General features: G+C 51.8%; 7 non-coding genes and 1 pseudogene across 7 annotated transcripts; all 8 read right to left on the bottom strand.

Moving 5' to 3' along the window:
- Nucleotides 1-4,603: 4,603 nt before the first annotated feature.
- Nucleotides 4,604-4,720, bottom strand: LOC139397676 (U5 spliceosomal RNA). Its single transcript, XR_011631120.1, has one exon. It is a non-coding gene; the product is annotated as a U5 spliceosomal RNA (small nuclear RNA).
- A 462-nt stretch (nt 4,721-5,182) lies between these two features.
- LOC139397681 (U2 spliceosomal RNA) lies at nt 5,183-5,362 on the bottom strand (annotated as a pseudogene).
- Nucleotides 5,363-10,995: 5,633 nt separating this feature from the next.
- Nucleotides 10,996-11,112, bottom strand: LOC139397675 (U5 spliceosomal RNA). Its single transcript, XR_011631119.1, has one exon. It is a non-coding gene; the product is annotated as a U5 spliceosomal RNA (small nuclear RNA).
- A 494-nt stretch (nt 11,113-11,606) lies between these two features.
- Nucleotides 11,607-11,796, bottom strand: LOC139397661 (U2 spliceosomal RNA). The gene has a single exon (XR_011631105.1). It is a non-coding gene; the product is annotated as a U2 spliceosomal RNA (small nuclear RNA).
- Nucleotides 11,797-14,176: 2,380 nt separating this feature from the next.
- Nucleotides 14,177-14,293, bottom strand: LOC139397674 (U5 spliceosomal RNA). The gene has a single exon (XR_011631118.1). It is a non-coding gene; the product is annotated as a U5 spliceosomal RNA (small nuclear RNA).
- A 484-nt stretch (nt 14,294-14,777) lies between these two features.
- Nucleotides 14,778-14,968, bottom strand: LOC139397670 (U2 spliceosomal RNA). The gene has a single exon (XR_011631114.1). It is a non-coding gene; the product is annotated as a U2 spliceosomal RNA (small nuclear RNA).
- A 240-nt stretch (nt 14,969-15,208) lies between these two features.
- LOC139397673 (U5 spliceosomal RNA) lies at nt 15,209-15,325 on the bottom strand. The gene has a single exon (XR_011631117.1). It is a non-coding gene; the product is annotated as a U5 spliceosomal RNA (small nuclear RNA).
- A 483-nt stretch (nt 15,326-15,808) lies between these two features.
- Nucleotides 15,809-15,996, bottom strand: LOC139397658 (U2 spliceosomal RNA). Its single transcript, XR_011631102.1, has one exon. It is a non-coding gene; the product is annotated as a U2 spliceosomal RNA (small nuclear RNA).
- Nucleotides 15,997-18,344: the final 2,348 nt, after the last annotated feature.

Genomic DNA, 18,344 nt, shown 5'->3' with positions numbered 1-18,344 from the left:
TGGCGACCCACTCGTACCTGCCACCCCACATGAACTGAAACACAAGCCTCACTAGAGGCCTCCTCAGACAAGCTGGCAATGGGTAGATGTACGCCAAGTACAAAAGAGATGGCAATACATCCACCTTTAGGACCAGGACCTTACCTATAAAGGACAAAGACCTAGCCTTCCACATTGCCAACTTCTTCTGTACCACTGCAATACCCATGTTCCAGTTCAGCGTCGCTGAGCCAGAGGTCTCAAAATGGACCCCGAGAATCCTCAGGGCCCCCTCACAGAGAGATAACCCCCCGGGCACATCCGTTCTACCGCGCCATCTTCCGAAAAACTTAACGGAAGACTTTGCATGATTCAGAACCGCCCCCGACGCTTGGGTGAAATCCCCAATGATGGCAAGAGACCTTGTCAGGCACGAGTCCTTGCACAACAGCAAGGAAGTGTCGTCGGCGTACTGCGTCATCTTAACACGCAGCCCACCGCTCCCAGGGATCAACAAGCCCTCCACCCCTGTGTCTGCCCTAATGGCAGCCCCCAGAGGCTCCATGTACAGTACGAAGAGGAGGGCCGAGAGTGGGCATCCCTGCCTGACCCCAGACGAGAGGTCAAAAACGTCACCTAAGTGACTATTTACACTAACTCGACACCCCGCTCCGACATATAATGTACGGATCCATCCTATAAACTTCTCCCCAAATCCTAATCTACCTAATACCCTGAATAGAAAGGATCTATTCACGCGATCAAAGGCTTTCGCCTGATCTAGCGCTGCTACCATTAAAGGCAGCCCTCTATCTTCAACCCAGGCGATGGAGTCCCTAATCAACTGTAGGTTCCATCTTATAGAGCGGCCCTCTACCCCGCACGTCTGATCCTCATGGACGACGTAGGGAAGGGCTGTGCGCAACCGGTCTGCTAAAACCTTTGCAAGAATCTTGTAATCTACGCACAGCATGGTCAACGGCCGCCAGTTGCCAAGGTCAGTTGCTTCCCCCTTCTTATAAAGAAGTGACAGCACACCAACAGCCATTGATCCCCCCGGGACCCCCGTCTCAAGGATGGCCTTCAAGACTTCGAGGACCACCGGTCCAAGTATACCCCAAAACTTGAGGTAAAACTCAGCCGGCAGCCCATCCATCCCAGGCACCTTCCCTTTACCCATCCTCCTAAGAGCGCTCTCAACCTCTTCTAGTGAGATCTGGGCCTCCATCACGTCTCTAATGTCCTCCGGCAACCGCCGGGACAAGTGTTCTAAAAACACGTTTCCCTGCTCTACATCTATTTCCCTTTCCTTAAATAAACCTCGGAAATGATCAGTTGTCACCCTGACCATTTCCTCTGGTTTACTTACTATACTACCATTTTCTTCCCTAACGCCATGCATTACCCTCCTACTCTGCCTGGCCCTAACCGACTTAAAGAACATAGCGGAACAAGTCTCATTATGTTCTAGAAAGCCACTATGCGCACGCTCCAGGAAAGCTCGAGCCTTCTGCTCCTGCAGCTCCCTGAGCTGCGCCTTTAGGGCTGTGAATCTCTCCCAGTCAATCGACCCGCCGAGGTTGCCCGCCTCGTACTCGAGTTCGATTAACCTTTGGATACGATCCACCTCCCTCCTTTCCTCCCTTTTTTTCCTTTTACAATATCCTATTATAAAAGCCCTAATCCTCACCTTCACTAAATCCCACCACTCTAACACCCCCTCGCACATGGACCGGAGGCCGTCAAGCCTCCGAAAGAAACAAAAAAATGCGTGTCAACGAAAGCCTGCTCCTCCAGTATATCCCGATCTAGCTTCCAGTACCCCCTACCGAAGAGGCAGACTGGCGACCCCACCTGCAGGAACACCCCGTCGTGATCCGTGAAGAACACAGGCAACAGGCGCCCAGACAACTGACCCAAAGACCTGGATATAAAAATGTAGTCGAGCCTCCGCGCAACCCCCCTGGAGTTGCGCCATGTAGGACCGACCATTGCCGGAGTAGTATGCAGGCCACCATCAACCAGACCATGGCAAGCCATTAGCCCGGTGATTGCGCCTGCACTACTATCACCACCTACCCCTAAATCTATATTAAAGTCCCCTCCTATCACCAAGTGCCTATTTGTGACACACAGGGGCGCCAGACAGTCCACCATCTCCCTTCTGTCTGCCGCCACCTGTGGCCCATATACCCCAATTAATCTATACCTAGCTTCTCTATACACTACATCTATCCCCAATACTCTACCCTGCACTATTACAAAAGTGCTCTCTAACTTAACTTCTCTATTACCACACAATATTCCTACTCCTGTTGAGTGCACCCCTCCTATGCCCCAAAAAGATTCCCCCTTATCCCACTCCTTCCTAAATCTAGCCACATCCCCACCATCCCTCAGGTGAACCTCCTGTAAAAAACAAAAATCAAACCCCACACCCTCTAAAAAATTAAACACCGCCCTCCTTTTAACAACATCCCTCAACCCCCTTACATTTAAACTAAACAATTTAACAGAAATATTCATTTATAAACAAAATATATATTTACAAACAAACAAAACCCTCAACAAATAACCCCAAACCAAACAAAAAACAGGAGACTCACCCGATGCTCCCCTGGTCCATCTCCACCGGCGGGGACGCCCTCTCCACTCCTGACGCCCCCCCGTCCTCCTCCATCTCTCCAACCCAGGATGCAGGCAGTGTGTTAGGCCGAGTGCCCTGCATCCTGGGTTCCCCACCACCATCCTCCACCCCCCCCTCCCTGTATGCCTCAGGGCTGAGTGTAGGGGACCCCATCTCCTCAAACAGGAGTTGGGATCCCTCTATCAAACAGCCCACAGACCCCTCACTGGAGTCATCCACCAAAATGTAAGGGGATGAGGCAAACAGGGAGGCCAATGTACCCCCCTCTCCCCCCCCCGCCACTCTCTTAGCCCCCCCCCCCCTCCCCCTCCCCACCCCCCTCCCTCTCACTTCCTGCCAAGCTCCCCCTCTTCTTCCCTTTCTTCTTTGGTGAAGAAGGTAGCGGGGAGACACAACGTCCCCTTCCCCGCTAACTCCTCCACCAAATCCCTCATTTCTTCCTCTAGGAAGCCTGGCAAGCTGTCCCCCCACTCCCCCCTCCATCTCCCCCTCCCACCCCCTCCCCTCCCACCTCCACACCCCCCTCCGTCCTCTTCACTGTCACCGTTCCCTCTTCCACTCCATCTCGTACCACTGTCCCCTTCTCCCTCTTCTCCGCTCCTTTACGTTCTTCCGCCTTCTTTTCCTTCTCCTCTTCTTTTCCCTTCTTTCCTTCTTCCCTCCTCTTTCTTCTCATCTCTTCCTTCTTTCCATCCTCTTCCTTGCTTCTTTTCCCCTGTGCCATCCGTACAATCCGCACGCGTCCTTTCTTTCCTCCCCCCATCCCCCGCTCCCCCCCCAGCTGCAGACGCGTATGACCTGTGACGAGCCGGGCAATCCCGCCACAGGTGTGCTTTCGAGCCACACCCGTGGCAAGCCTTGGGCTCGTCACATTCCCTGGCCTCGTGCTCTCCGACCCACAGAATCGACACTTCTTGGTGCTGCACGAGGCCAGGATATGGCCGTAGGCCATACAACGCCTGCAGAACGGGGGCTGACGTGCATAGTATAGTGTTCCCCTGTCAGCCCCCAGGGAGAACATCGCCGGAGGATGGAGGTAGCCATCCACACTCTTCGGGGACTCCCTGAGTAACGCCTGGAACCCTCTCCTCCCGTTCCAGAAACCCAGGGAGTCCCTGAGGTACCTCGCTGAGGAGACATTGTCCATGTACCTCCCCAGAAAGGCCCTCACTTCTTCATCCTTCACATGCGGATTGTACATGTTTACGGTGACCACCCTGAAGTTGTTCCTTGCCAGGCTGGTCACCGCATAATGGCACAGGGGTCCTTCTTTTTTTCCTTCCTTTGCCCTCTTCATCACTCCATCATGTCCTTCTTCTGAATGAAAAGTCACATCAAAAGCCTTCTCCATTAGGGTTCCCTTGCAGACACATGACATCCTTCACTTTTAGTTTCAAGGCACCCATCAGAATATTTCTTCCAAAAGTCTCCCTCCCCCATTCCTCCAACTCCTTGTCTGTCCAGGCAAACCTCACCGTGTTCACTAAACCAATCCCTGGTACCGACTTGCTGGGTCTTTGCTGCTCCATTTTTCCAACACGAAAAAAAAGCTCTCTTCCAAAAAGAAGCCAAAATACAAAGAAGAAAATCGGAAAAAAAAGATCAACCGACTCCCTTAAGGGAAAAAACCCAAAACTTCTCCCTCTCCTCTCTATCCTACCTTCGACCTTTTGACTCAGCAGGCTTTGGGGCACCTCGGTACCAAGCTTGATCTGAGCCAAAAGGCCGAGAAGCGATAACCCACAAATGGAACCCTGAAACCGCCGGACCCCCGGGGGTCTCGACAGACCTCAGCGGGTGGGTTGGCAAAAGCCAGCTCCTCTCTCCCTCCAACCCCCACTCAACCAACCAACCAACCAACCAACCACCGTTTCCCTGGCAACAAACAGGCAGGTGTTTTTTGGAAAAAGTCGCTAATGCGTCTTTAAGTCACTATCCTGGCCCATCTCTGTCAATTTCCCTTGAAACAAGATACCGGGCTCTGCAAGAAGCAAAGCCGCTCCAAAAATACGTTGAACTCGTAAGTGTTCCTCTCCACGGAAGTCTTTAGTAAAAGGCGAAAGGCTTGTGCGTAATGAAGAGAAACCAGAGTCATATGGAAGTCAAGAGGTCGGGGCCCGAGACACACTCTGTGCACTCTAGGCAGGGTTCCCGCGGGTGCTCCCGGAACCCACTCTTCCAAGTTTTCGAGGGCTGTCTGTGGATAAAAAGAAGGTCACAGACACAGAGGCACAGAGAGACAGAGAGAGAGAGAGAGAGAGAGAGAGAGAGAGAGAGAGAGAGAGAGAGAGAGAGAGAGAGAGAGAGAGAGAGAGAGAGAGAGAGAGAGAGACACACACACACACAATCCTGGCCCCAATTCTTTTTTTTTTTTTTTTTTTTTTTTTTTTTTAAGTAAAATGGCGGGAAACGGGGGACCCCATTGAAGAGCGCTTCGCCTTTCTTTCAGTTTGAATGTTTCTTTCCTTCTCTTCTTCTGCTAGCTAGCCAGCTAGCTAGCTAGCCAGCTGTTTACAGAGCTTTGTGAATTTGCATTTTTCCTTGACAACGGAAGAAAAGTGTTGCACCGTTCCCGGAGGTACTGCAATACCGGGTCGATGCGTGGAGCGGACGGAGCAAGCCCCATTTCCGACTCCCTGTTCGAAAAATCCATTTAATATGTAGTCCCCCGATGGGGGACGTATCAGATATTAAACTGATAAGAACAGATTTTTTTTTTTTTTTACAAAAAATAATTTATTTACACTCAATACCATTCATACTTTACAAACCATAATTCTCATTCATTCTTAATTCACTCTATTTACAAAAACAAATCACCAAACACCCAAACAAAAACAAACCTCAGGGGAGCATCGTCCCTCCCCGTCATACCTAACCAATACCTAACCCTTCCCTATCTTCCCTTCCCTAATCTATCCCCTTACAAACCTCACTCTAACACTCCCAGCCCTAATCCCCCCTTCCACCTCTCCCGTGCCGCATGCTGCCCCCACTTTATCTCCTCCCTCTTCATCCTCCCCCTCACATCACCTTCCACCCTCCTCACTATCCCTTCCACCCCCCAATCTCTCCCTGTCTTAACTAAATTCTGCCTGGCTTCCCACAGCCCCCTTTTAAAGAGACTCATGAGAAGCCAGAGCAGAAACCTGTCCCTATCCGTTCCCCTCGCTCTCCCTACGCCTCGCTCTAACCTAGCCCAAGTCAGCAAAAAATCGCTCCTAACCATACCTAGCAACACCCGTGCCCTAGCCCAGACTAGTCCGGCAAAGGCACAGTCCCAGAAGGCATGGCGCACAGTCTCCTCCCTGCCACAAGCAGATCTTGGACAGGTGGAGGATCGCGACAAACTATGCCGGTACATGATGGAACGTACCGGCAAGCACTTATGGAGGCTCAACCAATTCAGGTCCTTGAGCCTGTTGTCCAGGCCCCGCGCCTGCACTCCCTCCCAGACCACTGACGAGATGCCCGCTACAGGCGCAGGACTCCCTGCCTGCCTGACCTCCTCGTACAGGTGCCTGTGGTCTAAACCTACTCGGGCAACTTCAACCTCGGGGTGCGCACGCAGCCACTTGGCCGCATGGCCAAAGTGCCACGGCAGCTGTTCCGCCCGAGGACCCGCGTTAGACCACACCATTACGCTTCTCGCCTGATACGAGAAGAACACCCGCAGGAGGTAACCGGACGGGTGTATAACTGGCTGAGCAAGCTCCGTCAACAAGAAAGAAACAAAAATTGCGTCCAGCTTGAGGGGGAGATGTGGTACCCCCCTACCTCCCTCCCCGATGGGACAGAGCATGCGCGCCCTGGCGACCCACTCGTACCTGCCACCCCACATGAACTGAAACACAAGCCTCACTAGAGGCCTCCTCAGACAAGCTGGCAATGGGTAGATGTACGCCAAGTACAAAAGAGATGGCAATACATCCACCTTTAGGACCAGGACCTTACCTATAAAGGACAAAGACCTAGCCTTCCACATTGCCAACTTCTTCTGTACCACTGCAATACCCATGTTCCAGTTCAGCGTCGCTGAGCCAGAGGTCTCAAAATGGACCCCGAGAATCCTCAGGGCCCCCTCACAGAGAGATAACCCCCCGGGCACATCCGTTCTACCGCGCCATCTTCCGAAAAACTTAACGGAAGACTTTGCATGATTCAGAACCGCCCCCGACGCTTGGGTGAAATCCCCAATGATGGCAAGAGACCTTGTCAGGCACGAGTCCTTGCACAACAGCAAGGAAGTGTCGTCGGCGTACTGCGTCATCTTAACACGCAGCCCACCGCTCCCAGGGATCAACAAGCCCTCCACCCCTGTGTCTGCCCTAATGGCAGCCCCCAGAGGCTCCATGTACAGTACGAAGAGGAGGGCCGAGAGTGGGCATCCCTGCCTGACCCCAGACGAGAGGTCAAAAACGTCACCTAAGTGACTATTTACACTAACTCGACACCCCGCTCCGACATATAATGTACGGATCCATCCTATAAACTTCTCCCCAAATCCTAATCTACCTAATACCCTGAATAGAAAGGATCTATTCACGCGATCAAAGGCTTTCGCCTGATCTAGCGCTGCTACCATTAAAGGCAGCCCTCTATCTTCAACCCAGGCGATGGAGTCCCTAATCAACTGTAGGTTCCATCTTATAGAGCGGCCCTCTACCCCGCACGTCTGATCCTCATGGACGACGTAGGGAAGGGCTGTGCGCAACCGGTCTGCTAAAACCTTTGCAAGAATCTTGTAATCTACGCACAGCATGGTCAACGGCCGCCAGTTGCCAAGGTCAGTTGCTTCCCCCTTCTTATAAAGAAGTGACAGCACACCAACAGCCATTGATCCCCCCGGGACCCCCGTCTCAAGGATGGCCTTCAAGACTTCGAGGACCACCGGTCCAAGTATACCCCAAAACTTGAGGTAAAACTCAGCCGGCAGCCCATCCATCCCAGGCACCTTCCCTTTACCCATCCTCCTAAGAGCGCTCTCAACCTCTTCTAGTGAGATCTGGGCCTCCATCACGTCTCTAATGTCCTCCGGCAACCGCCGGGACAAGTGTTCTAAAAACACGTTTCCCTGCCCTACATCTATTTCCCTTTCCTTAAATAAACCTCGGAAATGATCAGTTGTCACCCTGACCATTTCCTCTGGTTTACTTACTATACTACCATTTTCTTCCCTAATGCCATGCATTACCCTCCTACTCTGCCTGGCCCTAACCGACTTAAAGAACATAGCGGAACAAGTCTCATTATGTTCTAGAAAGCCACTATGCGCACGCTCCAGGAAAGCTCGAGCCTTCTGCTCCTGCAGCTCCCTGAGCTGCGCCTTTAGGGCTGCGAATCTCTCCCAGTCAATCGACCCGCCGAGGTTGCCCGCCTCGTACTCGAGTTCGATTAACCTTTGGATACGATCCACCTCCCTCCTTTCCTCCCTTTTTTTCCTTTTACAATATCCTATTATAAAAGCCCTAATCCTCACCTTCACTAAATCCCACCACTCTAACACCCCCTCGCACATGGACCGGAGGCCGTCAAGCCTCCGAAAGAAACAAAAAAATGTGTCAACGAAAGCCTGCTCCTCCAGTATATCCCGATCTAGCTTCCAGTACCCCCTACCGAAGAGGCAGACTGGCGACCCCACCTGCAGGAACACCCCGTCGTGATCCGTGAAGAACACAGGCAACAGGCGCCCAGACAACTGACCCAAAGACCTGGATATAAAAATGTAGTCGAGCCTCCGCGCAACCCCCCTGGAGTTGCGCCATGTAGGACCGACCATTGCCGGAGTAGTATGCAGGCCACCATCAACCAGACCATGGCAAGCCATTAGCCCGGTGATTGCGCCTGCACTACTATCACCACCTACCCCTAAATCTATATTAAAGTCCCCTCCTATCACCAAGTGCCTATTTGTGACACACAGGGGCGCCAGACAGTCCACCATCTCCCTTCTGTCTGCCGCCACCTGTGGCCCATATACCCCAATTAATCTATACCTAGCTTCTCTATACACTACATCTATCCCCAATACTCTACCCTGCACTATTACAAAAGTGCTCTCTAACTTAACTTCTCTATTACCACACAATATTCCTACTCCTGTTGAGTGCACCCCTCCTATGCCCCAAAAAGATTCCCCCTTATCCCACTCCTTCCTAAATCTAGCCACATCCCCACCATCCCTCAGGTGAACCTCCTGTAAAAAACAAAAATCAAACCCCACACCCTCTAAAAAATTAAACACCGCCCTCCTTTTAACAACATCCCTCAACCCCCTTACATTTAAACTAAACAATTTAACAGAAATATTCATTTATAAACAAAATATATATTTACAAACAAACAAAACCCTCAACAAATAACCCCAAACCAAACAAAAAACAGGAGACTCACCCGATGCTCCCCTGGTCCATCTCCACCGGCGGGGACGCCCTCTCCACTCCTGACGCCCCCCCGTCCTCCTCCATCTCTCCGACCCAGGATGCAGGCAGTGTGTTAGGCCGAGTGCCCTGCATCCTGGGTTCCCCACCACCATCCTCCACCCCCCCCTCCCTGTATGCCTCAGGGCTGAGTGTAGGGGACCCCATCTCCTCAAACAGGAGTTGGGATCCCTCTATCAAACAGCCCACAGACCCCTCACTGGAGTCATCCACCAAAATGTAAGGGGATGAGGCAAACAGGGAGGCCAATGTACCCCCCTCTCCCCCCCCCGCCACTCTCTTAGCCCCCCCCTCCCCCTCCCCCTCCCCACCCCCCTCCCTCTCACTTCCTGCCAAGCTCCCCCTCTTCATCCCTTTCTTCTTTGGTGAAGAAGGTAGCGGGGAGACACAACGTCCATTCCCCGCTAACTCCTCCACCAAATCCCTCATTTCTTCCTCTAGGAAGCCTGGCAAGCTGTCCCCCCACTCCCTCCCTCCATCTCCCCCTCCCACCCCCTCCCCTCCCACCTCCACACCCCCCTCCGTCCTCTTCACTGTCACCGTTCCCTCTTCCACTCCATCTCGTACCACTGTCCCCTTCTCCCTCTTCTCCGCTCCTTTACGTTCTTCCGCCTTCTTTTCCTTCTCCTCTTCTTTTCCCTTCTTTCCTTCTTCCCGCCTCTTTCTTCTCATCTCTTCCTTCTTTCCATCCTCTTCCTGCTTCTTTTCCCCTGTGCCATCCGTACAATCCGCACGCGTCCTTTCTTTCCTCCCCCCATCCCCCGCTCCCCCCCCAGCTGCAGACGCGTATGACCTGTGACGAGCCGGGCAATCCCGCCACAGGTGTGCTTTCGAGCCACACCCGTGGCAAGCCTTGGGCTCGTCACATTCCCTGGCCTCGTGCTTCTCCGACCCACAGAATCGACACTTCTTGGTGCTGCACGAGGCCAGGATATGGCCGTAGGCCATACAACGCCTGCAGAACGGGGGCTGACGTGCATAGTATAGTGTTCCCCTGTCAGCCCCCAGGGAGAACATCGCCGGAGGATGGAGGTAGCCATCCACACTCTTCGGGGACTCCCTGAGTAACGCCTGGAACCCTCTCCTCCCGTTCCAGAAACCCAGGGAGTCCCTGAGGTACCTCGCTGAGGAGACATTGTCCATGTACCTCCCCAGAAAGGCCCTCACTTCTTCATCCTTCACATGCGGATTGTACATGTTTACGGTGACCACCCTGAAGTTGTTCCTTGCCAGGCTGGTCACCGCATAATGGCACAGGGGTCCTTCTTTTTTTCCTTCCTTTGCCCTCTTCATCACTCCATCATGTCCTTCTTCTGAATGAAAAGTCACATCAAAAGCTTTCTCGTTAGGGTTCCCTTGCAGACACATGACATCCTTCACTTTTAGTCCAAGGCACCCCATCAGAATATTTCTTCCAAAAGTCTCCCTCCCCCATTCCTCCAACTCCTTGTCTGTCCAGGCAAACCTCACCGTGTTCACTAAACCAATCCCTGGTACCGACTTGCTGGGTCAAAAAGAAGCCAAAATACAAAGAAGAAAATCGGAAAAAAAAGATCAACCGACTCCCTTAAGGGAAAAAACCCAAAACTTCTCCCTCTCCTATCTATCCTACCTTCGACCTTTTGACTCAGCGGGCTTTGGGGCACCTCGGTACCAAGCTTGATCTGAGCCAAAAGGCCGAGAAGCGATAACCCACAAATGGAACCCTGAAACCGCCGGACCCCCGGGGGTCTCGACAGACCTCAGCGGGTGGGTTGGCAAAAGCCAGCTCCTCTCTCCCTCCAACCCCCACTCAACCAACCAACCAACCAACCAACCACCGTTTCCCTGGCAACAAACAGGCAGGTGTTTTTTGGAAAAAGTCGCTAATGCGTCTTTAAGTCACTATCCTGGCCCATCTCTGTCAATTTCCCTTGAAACAAGATACCGGGCTCTGCAAGAAGCAAAGCCGCTCCAAAAATACGTTGAACTCGTAAGTGTTCCTCTCCACGGAAGTCTTTAGTAAAAGGCGAAAGGCTTGTGCGTAATGAAGAGAAACCAGAGTCATATGGAAGTCAAGAGGTCGGGGCCCGAGACACACTCTGTGCACTCTAGGCAGGGTTCCCGCGGGTGCTCCCGGAACCCACTCTTCCAAGTTTTCGAGGGCTGTCTGTGGATAAAAAGAAGGTCACAGACACAGAGGCACAGAGAGACAGAGAGAGAGAGAGAGAGAGAGAGAGAGAGAGAGAGAGAGAGAGAGAGAGAGAGAGAGAGAGAGAGAGAGAGAGAGAGAGAGAGAGAGAGAGAGAGAGAGAGAGAGAGAGAGAGAGAGAGAGACACACACACACACAATCCTGGCCCCAATTCTTTTTTTTTTTTTTTTTTTTTTTTTTTTTTAAGTAAAATGGCGGGAAACGGGGGACCCCATTGAAGAGCGCTTCGCCTTTCTTTCAGTTTGAATGTTTCTTTCCTTCTCTTCTTCTGCTAGCTAGCCAGCTAGCTAGCTAGCCAGCTGTTTACAGAGCTTTGTGAATTTGCATTTTTCCTTGACAACGGAAGAAAAGTGTTGCACCGTTCCCGGAGGTACTGCAATACCGGGTCGATGCGTGGAGCGGACGGAGCAAGCCCCATTTCCGACTCCCTGTTCGAAAAATCCATTTAATATGTAGTCCCCCGATGGGGGACGTATCAGATATTAAACTGATAAGAACAGATTTTTTTTTTTTTTTTTTTTTTTTTTACAAAATATATTTTATTACTTTTCAAAAACCAAACAATAATCTTTCACAATTCCATCAACTTAAATTCCAAATAACCACACTACAAATAATCATTCCAAACTAATCTACTATTTACCAAATCCAAATTACCAAACAATAATCATTATCCAAACTTAATAAACTTCTATAACCAAACCAAAAAAATCACTCCAACAACTGCTACCTTATACCCCACCTATATTACAACAAAAACTCACCCAGTGCTCCCCTTCTCTATCCCGTCTAACTCGTCTAACTGTGGCCCTACATTGCTCCCATCTCCCACCATCCCCCCTCCGCTGAACACAGCAACAACACCCGGCACCTGCCCCACCCTCAAGTCCATCACCCCCCCCTGCTCCGGACTCCGGACCGGGGACGCTCACATCCCCAAATAAAAGTCCGACTCTCCCTCCATCATCCAGCTTTGGGCCATACCCTGGGAGGTCAAGCTCAGCGAGGGGTCTAAAAGATGAGGAAGACGGAGCCCACGAGGGCCCCGCTGCCTCCCCATCCCCCCGCACTGCCCCCCCCCCCTTTTTACCACCCCTCCTCCACCTGCTGTCCACCACCTTCTTTGGCCTCTTGCACGGAGGATCATTCATAAAAGGACTTCGATATCCAACGTCACACACCGTTCCTTCCTTCTCCTTTGCCTTCCCCATTTCCTTTTCTACCAAATTCCTCACCATCCCTCTCAACTCCTCCAGCCTTTCCTTCGACACTCCACTCCCCTCCCAATTCTTCACCCCCCTTCGCCTTTCCGTCTCTCCTTCCGGTTCCTTCTCCAAACCCTCCTCCACCTCCTTTCTCTCCACTGTTGTCTCCTCTGGTCTCTCGCCTCTCACCATCTCCTCACTCTCCTCCATCCTCGTCGCCGTCTTCTTCTTCTTTTTCTTCTTCTTTTCTCCTTCCACCTCCTTCCCTTCCTCTATTCCGACCACCTCTCCTTCCATCCCGTTCATCTCTCCTTCTGTACCGACCACCTCTCCTTCTGTCCCGGCCTCCTCTCCTTCCATCCCGGCCACCTCTCCTTCTGTCCCGGCCTCCTCTCCTACTATCCCGTCCACCTCTCCTTCTGTCCCCGCACTCTCCTTCCTTCTTCTCCTTTCTCCGACTCCTTCTGTGCAGTCCTTCCGCCTGTGTCTTCCGGCTCTTGTCTTCCTCCATCCCCCGCTCTCGCTCCCCCCCCAGCTGCAGACGCGTATGACCTCCGCCGAGCCGGGCAGTCCCGCCACAGGTGCGCTACCGAGCCACACCCGTGGCATTTCTTCGGCTCGGCACAGTCCCTGGCCTCGTGCTCCTCTGATCCACAGAACCTGCACCTCCTGGTGTTCACACGAGGCCAGGGTATGGCCATAGGCCATACACCGCCTGCAGAACGGAGGCTGACGGGCATAAAACAATGTCCCCCTGTCAGCCCCCAGGGAGAACATTGCTGGAGGATGGAGGTAACCATCCAACCCCTTTGGGTCCTCCCTGAGGAGTGCCTGAAAACACCTCCTCCCATTCCAAAAGCCCAGGGAATCCCTGAGGAGCCTTGCTGAGGAAACGTTTTCCAGGTAAACCTCCCCAGGAATGCCCTCACCTCCTCGTCCTTTACATGGGGTTATACATGTTTACAGTCACCAGTCTAAAATTATTCTTGGCCAGGCTTGTGACCTCGTAATGCACATAGGGCTCTCACCTCCCGCAGCCCTCACCTTCTTCATGATGTCCTCATGCACCTCCTCTGTAAAAAATGTAACATCAAAGGCTTTCTCCGACGGGTTATCCTGAAAGCACATAACATCTTTGACCGCCAACTTTAGCTCCCCCATCAAGACAGCTCTGCCAAACTTCCCTCTCACGAACGGCTCTGAGTCCATTTTGCTCCATGCAAACCTTACAGTGTTCGCAATCCCAATCCCTGGAAACATTCTTCTTGGTACATCTCTCGCCATTTTCTCAGTTTTCAAGCTCTCTTCAAAAAAGGAAGAAGCCTCTTGCAGACCGGGAACGCCAAAAAACAATTTCTACGCCACAAAACAATAAACCTTCCTCCCTCCGGACTTCCTTCGACCTTTTGGCTCAGCGGGCTCTGGGACACCTCGGTGTCAAGCTTGATCTGAGCCAAAAGGCCGAGAAGCGATAACCCACAAATGGAACCCTGAAACCGCCGGACCCCCGGGGGTCTCGACAGACCTCAGCGGGTGGGTTGGCAAAAGCCAGCTCCTCTCTCCCTCCAACCCCCACTCAACCAACCAACCAACCAACCAACCACCGTTTCCCTGGCAACAAACAGGCAGGTGTTTTTTGGAAAAAGTCGCTAATGCGTCTTTAAGTCACTATCCTGGCCCATCTCTGTCAATTTCCCTTGAAACAAGATACCGGGCTCTGCAAGAAGCAAAGCCGCTCCAAAAATACGTTGAACTCGTAAGTGTTCCTCTCCACGGAAGTCTTTAGTAAAAGGCGAAAGGCTTGTGCGTAATGAAGAGAAACCAGAGTCATATGGAAGTCAAGAGGTCGGGGCCCGAGACACACTCTGTGCACTCTAGGCAGGGTTCCCGCGGGTGCTCCCGGAACCCACTCTTCCAAGTTTTCGAGGGCTGTCTGTGGATAAAAAGAAGGTCACAGACACAGAGGCACAGAGAGACAGAGAGAGAGAGAGAGAGAGAGAGAGAGAGAGAGAGAGAGAGAGAGAGAGAGAGAGAGAGAGAGAGAGAGAGAGAGAGAGAGAGAGAGAGAGAGAGAGAGAGAGAGAGAGACACACACACACAATCCTGGCCCCAATTCTTTTTTTTTTTTTTTTTTTTTTTTTTTTTTTTTTAAGTAAAATGGCGGGAAACGGGGGACCCCATTGAAGAGCGCTTCGCCTTTCTTTCAGTTTGAATGTTTCTTTCCTTCTCTTCTTCTGCTAGCTAGCCAGCTAGCTAGCTAGCCAGCTGTTTACAGAGCTTTGTGAATTTGCATTTTTCCTTGACAACGGAAGAAAAGTGTTGCACCGTTCCCGGAGGTACTGCAATACCGGGTCGATGCGTGGAGCGGACGGAGCAAGCCCCATTTCCGACTCCCTGTTCGAAAAATCCATTTAATATGTAGTCCCCCGATGGGGGACGTATCAGATATTAAACTGATAAGAACAGATACTACACTTGATCTGAGCCAAAAGGCCGAGAAGCGATAACCCACAAATGGAACCCTGAAACCGCCGGACCCCCGGGGGTCTCGACAGACCTCAGCGGGTGGGTTGGCAAAAGCCAGCTCCTCTCTCCCTCCAACCCCCACTCAACCAACCAACCAACCAACCAACCACCGTTTCCCTGGCAACAAACAGGCAGGTGTTTTTTGGAAAAAGTCGCTAATGCGTCTTTAAGTCACTATCCTGGCCCATCTCTGTCAATTTCCCTTGAAACAAGATACCGGGCTCTGCAAGAAGCAAAGCCGCTCCAAAAATACGTTGAACTCGTAAGTGTTCCTCTCCACGGAAGTCTTTAGTAAAAGGCGAAAGGCTTGTGCGTAATGAAGAGAAACCAGAGTCATATGGAAGTCAAGAGGTCGGGGCCCGAGACACACTCTGTGCACTCTAGGCAGGGTTCCCGCGGGTGCTCCCGGAACCCACTCTTCCAAGTTTTCGAGGGCTGTCTGTGGATAAAAAGAAGGTCACAGACACAGAGGCACAGAGAGACAGAGAGAGAGAGAGAGAGAGAGAGAGAGAGAGAGAGAGAGAGAGAGAGAGAGAGAGAGAGAGAGAGAGAGAGAGAGAGAGAGAGAGAGAGAGAGAGAGAGAGAGAGACACACACACACACACACATCCTGGCCCCAATTCTTTTTTTTTTTTTTTTTTTTTTTTTTTTTTTTAAGTAAAATGGCGGGAAACGGGGGACCCCATTGAAGAGCGCTTCGCCTTTCTTTCAGTTTGAATGTTTCTTTCCTTCTCTTCTTCTGCTAGCTAGCCAGCTAGCTAGCTAGCCAGCTGTTTACAGAGCTTTGTGAATTTGCATTTTTCCTTGACAACGGAAGAAAAGTGTTGCACCGTTCCCGGAGGTACTGCAATACCGGGTCGATGCGTGGAGCGGACGGAGCAAGCCCCATTTCCGACTCCCTGTTCGAAAAATCCATTTAATATGTAGTCCCCCGATGGGGGACGTATCAGATATTAAACTGATAAGAACAGATTTTTTTTTTTTTTTTTTTTTTTTACAAAATATATTTATTATCTTCAAACACCAAACAATACACTTTCACAATTCCATCAACTTAAATATCCAAATACACCACACTACAAATAATCATTCCATAACTAATAAACTATTTACCAAATCCAAATTACCAAACAATAATCTTCATTATCCCATTAACTTAAATATCTTCTATCAACCAAACACAAAAAATCAGTCCAAAACTGCTAACTTTTACCCCACCTATTTTACAACAAAAACTCACCCATTGCTCCCCTTCTCTATCCCGTCTAACTCGTCTAACTGTGGCCCTACATTGCTCCCATCTCCCACCGTCCCCCCTCCGCTGAATACAGCAACAACCCCCGGCACCTGCCCCACCCTCAAGTCCATCACCCCCCCCTGCTCCGGACTCCGGACCGGGGACGCTTCATCCCCAAAGAGAAAGTCCGACTCTCCCTCCATCATCCAGCTTTGGGCCATCCCTGGGAGGTCAAGCTCAGCGAGGGGTCTAAAAGATGAGGAAGATGGAGCCCACGAGGGCCCCGCTGCCTCCCCATCCCCCCGCACTGCCCCCCCCCCCTTTTTACCACCCCTCCTCCACCTGCTGTCCACCACCTTCTTTGGCCTCTTGCACGGAGGATCATTCATAAAAGGACTTCGATATCCAACGTCACACACCGTTCCTTCCTTCTCCTTTGCCTTCCCCATTTCCTTTTCTACCAAATTCCTCACCATCCCTCTCAACTCCTCCAGCCTTTCCTTCGACACTCCACTCCCCTCCCAATTCTTCACCCCCCTTCGCCTTTCCGTCTCTCCTTCCGGTTCTTTCTCCAAACCCTCCTCCACCTCCTTTCTCTCCACTGTTGTCTCCTCTGGTCTCTCGCCTCTCACCATCTCCTCACTCTCCTCCATCCTCGTCGCAGTCTTCTTCTTCTTTTTCTTCTTCTTTTCTCCTTCCACCTCCTTCCCTTCCTCTATTCCGACCACCTCTCCTTCCATCCCGTTCTCCTCTCCTTCTGTACCGACCACCTCTCCTTCTGTCCCATCCATCTCTCCTTCCATCCCGGCCACCTCTCCTTCTGTCCCGGCCTCCTCTCCTACTATCCCGTCCACCTCTCCTTCTGTCCCCGCACTCTCCTTTTCTTCTCCTTTCTCCGACTCCTTCTGTGCAGTCCTTCCGCCTGTGTCTTCCGGCTCTTGTCTTCCTCCATCCCCCGCTCTCGCTCCCCCCCCAGCTGCAGACGCGTATGACCTCCGCCGAGCCGGGCAGTCCCGCCACAGGTGCGCTACCGAGCCACACCCGTGGCATTTCTTCGGCTCGGCACAGTCCCTGGCCTCGTGCTCCTCTGAACCACAGAACCTGCACCTCCTGGCTTCACACGAGGCCAGGGTATGGCCATAGGCCATACACCGCCTGCAGAACGGAGGCTGACGGGCATAAAACAATGTCCCCCTGTCAGCCCCCAGGGAGAACATTGCTGGAGGATGGAGGTAACCTCCCAACCCCTTTGGGTCCTCCCTGAGGAGTGCCTGAAAACACCTCCTCCCAGTCCAAAACCCCAGGGAGTCCCTGAGGAGCCTTGCCGAAGAAACGTTTTCCATAAACCTCCCCAGGAATGCCCTCACCTCCTCGTCCTTGACGTGGGGATTATAAATGTTTACAGTCACCAGTCTAAAATTATTCTTGGCCAGGCTTGTGACCTCATAATTGCATATAGGGCTCTCACCTCCCGCAGCCCTCACCTTCTTCATGATGTCCTCATGCACCTCCTCTGTAAAAAATGTAACATCAAAGGCTTTCTCCGACGGGTTATCCTGAAAGCACATAACATCTTTGACTGCCAACTTTAGCTCCCCCATCAAGACAGCTCTGCCAAACTTCTCTCTCACGAACGGCTCTGAGTCCATTTTGCTCCATGCAAACCTTACAGTGTTCGCAATCCCAATCCCTGGAAACATTCTTCTTGGTACATCTCTCGCCATTTTCTCAGTTTTCAAGCTCTCTTCAAAAAAGGAAGAAGCCTCTTGCAGACCGGGAACGCCAAAAAACAATTTCTACGCCACAAAACAATAAACCTTCCTCCCTCCGGACTTCCTTCGACCTTTTGGCTCAGCGGGCTCTGGGACACCTCGGTGTCAAGCTTGATCTGAGCCAAAAGGCCGAGAAGCGATAACCCACAAATGGAACCCTGAAACCGCCGGACCCCCGGGGGTCTCGACAGACCTCAGCGGGTGGGTTGGCAAAAGCCAGCTCCTCTCTCCCTCCAACCCCCACTCAACCAACCAACCAACCAACCAACCACCGTTTCCCTGGCAACAAACAGGCAGGTGTTTTTTGGAAAAAGTCGCTAATGCGTCTTTAAGTCACTATCCTGGC

Source organism: Oncorhynchus clarkii, unplaced genomic scaffold (genome assembly GCF_045791955.1).
Source record: "Oncorhynchus clarkii lewisi isolate Uvic-CL-2024 unplaced genomic scaffold, UVic_Ocla_1.0 unplaced_contig_2030_pilon_pilon, whole genome shotgun sequence".
Lineage (NCBI taxonomy): Eukaryota > Metazoa > Chordata > Actinopteri > Salmoniformes > Salmonidae > Oncorhynchus > Oncorhynchus clarkii.
The sequence above is the reverse complement of the archived record's forward strand: the minus strand, read 5'-3'. Positions and strand labels throughout refer to the sequence as shown.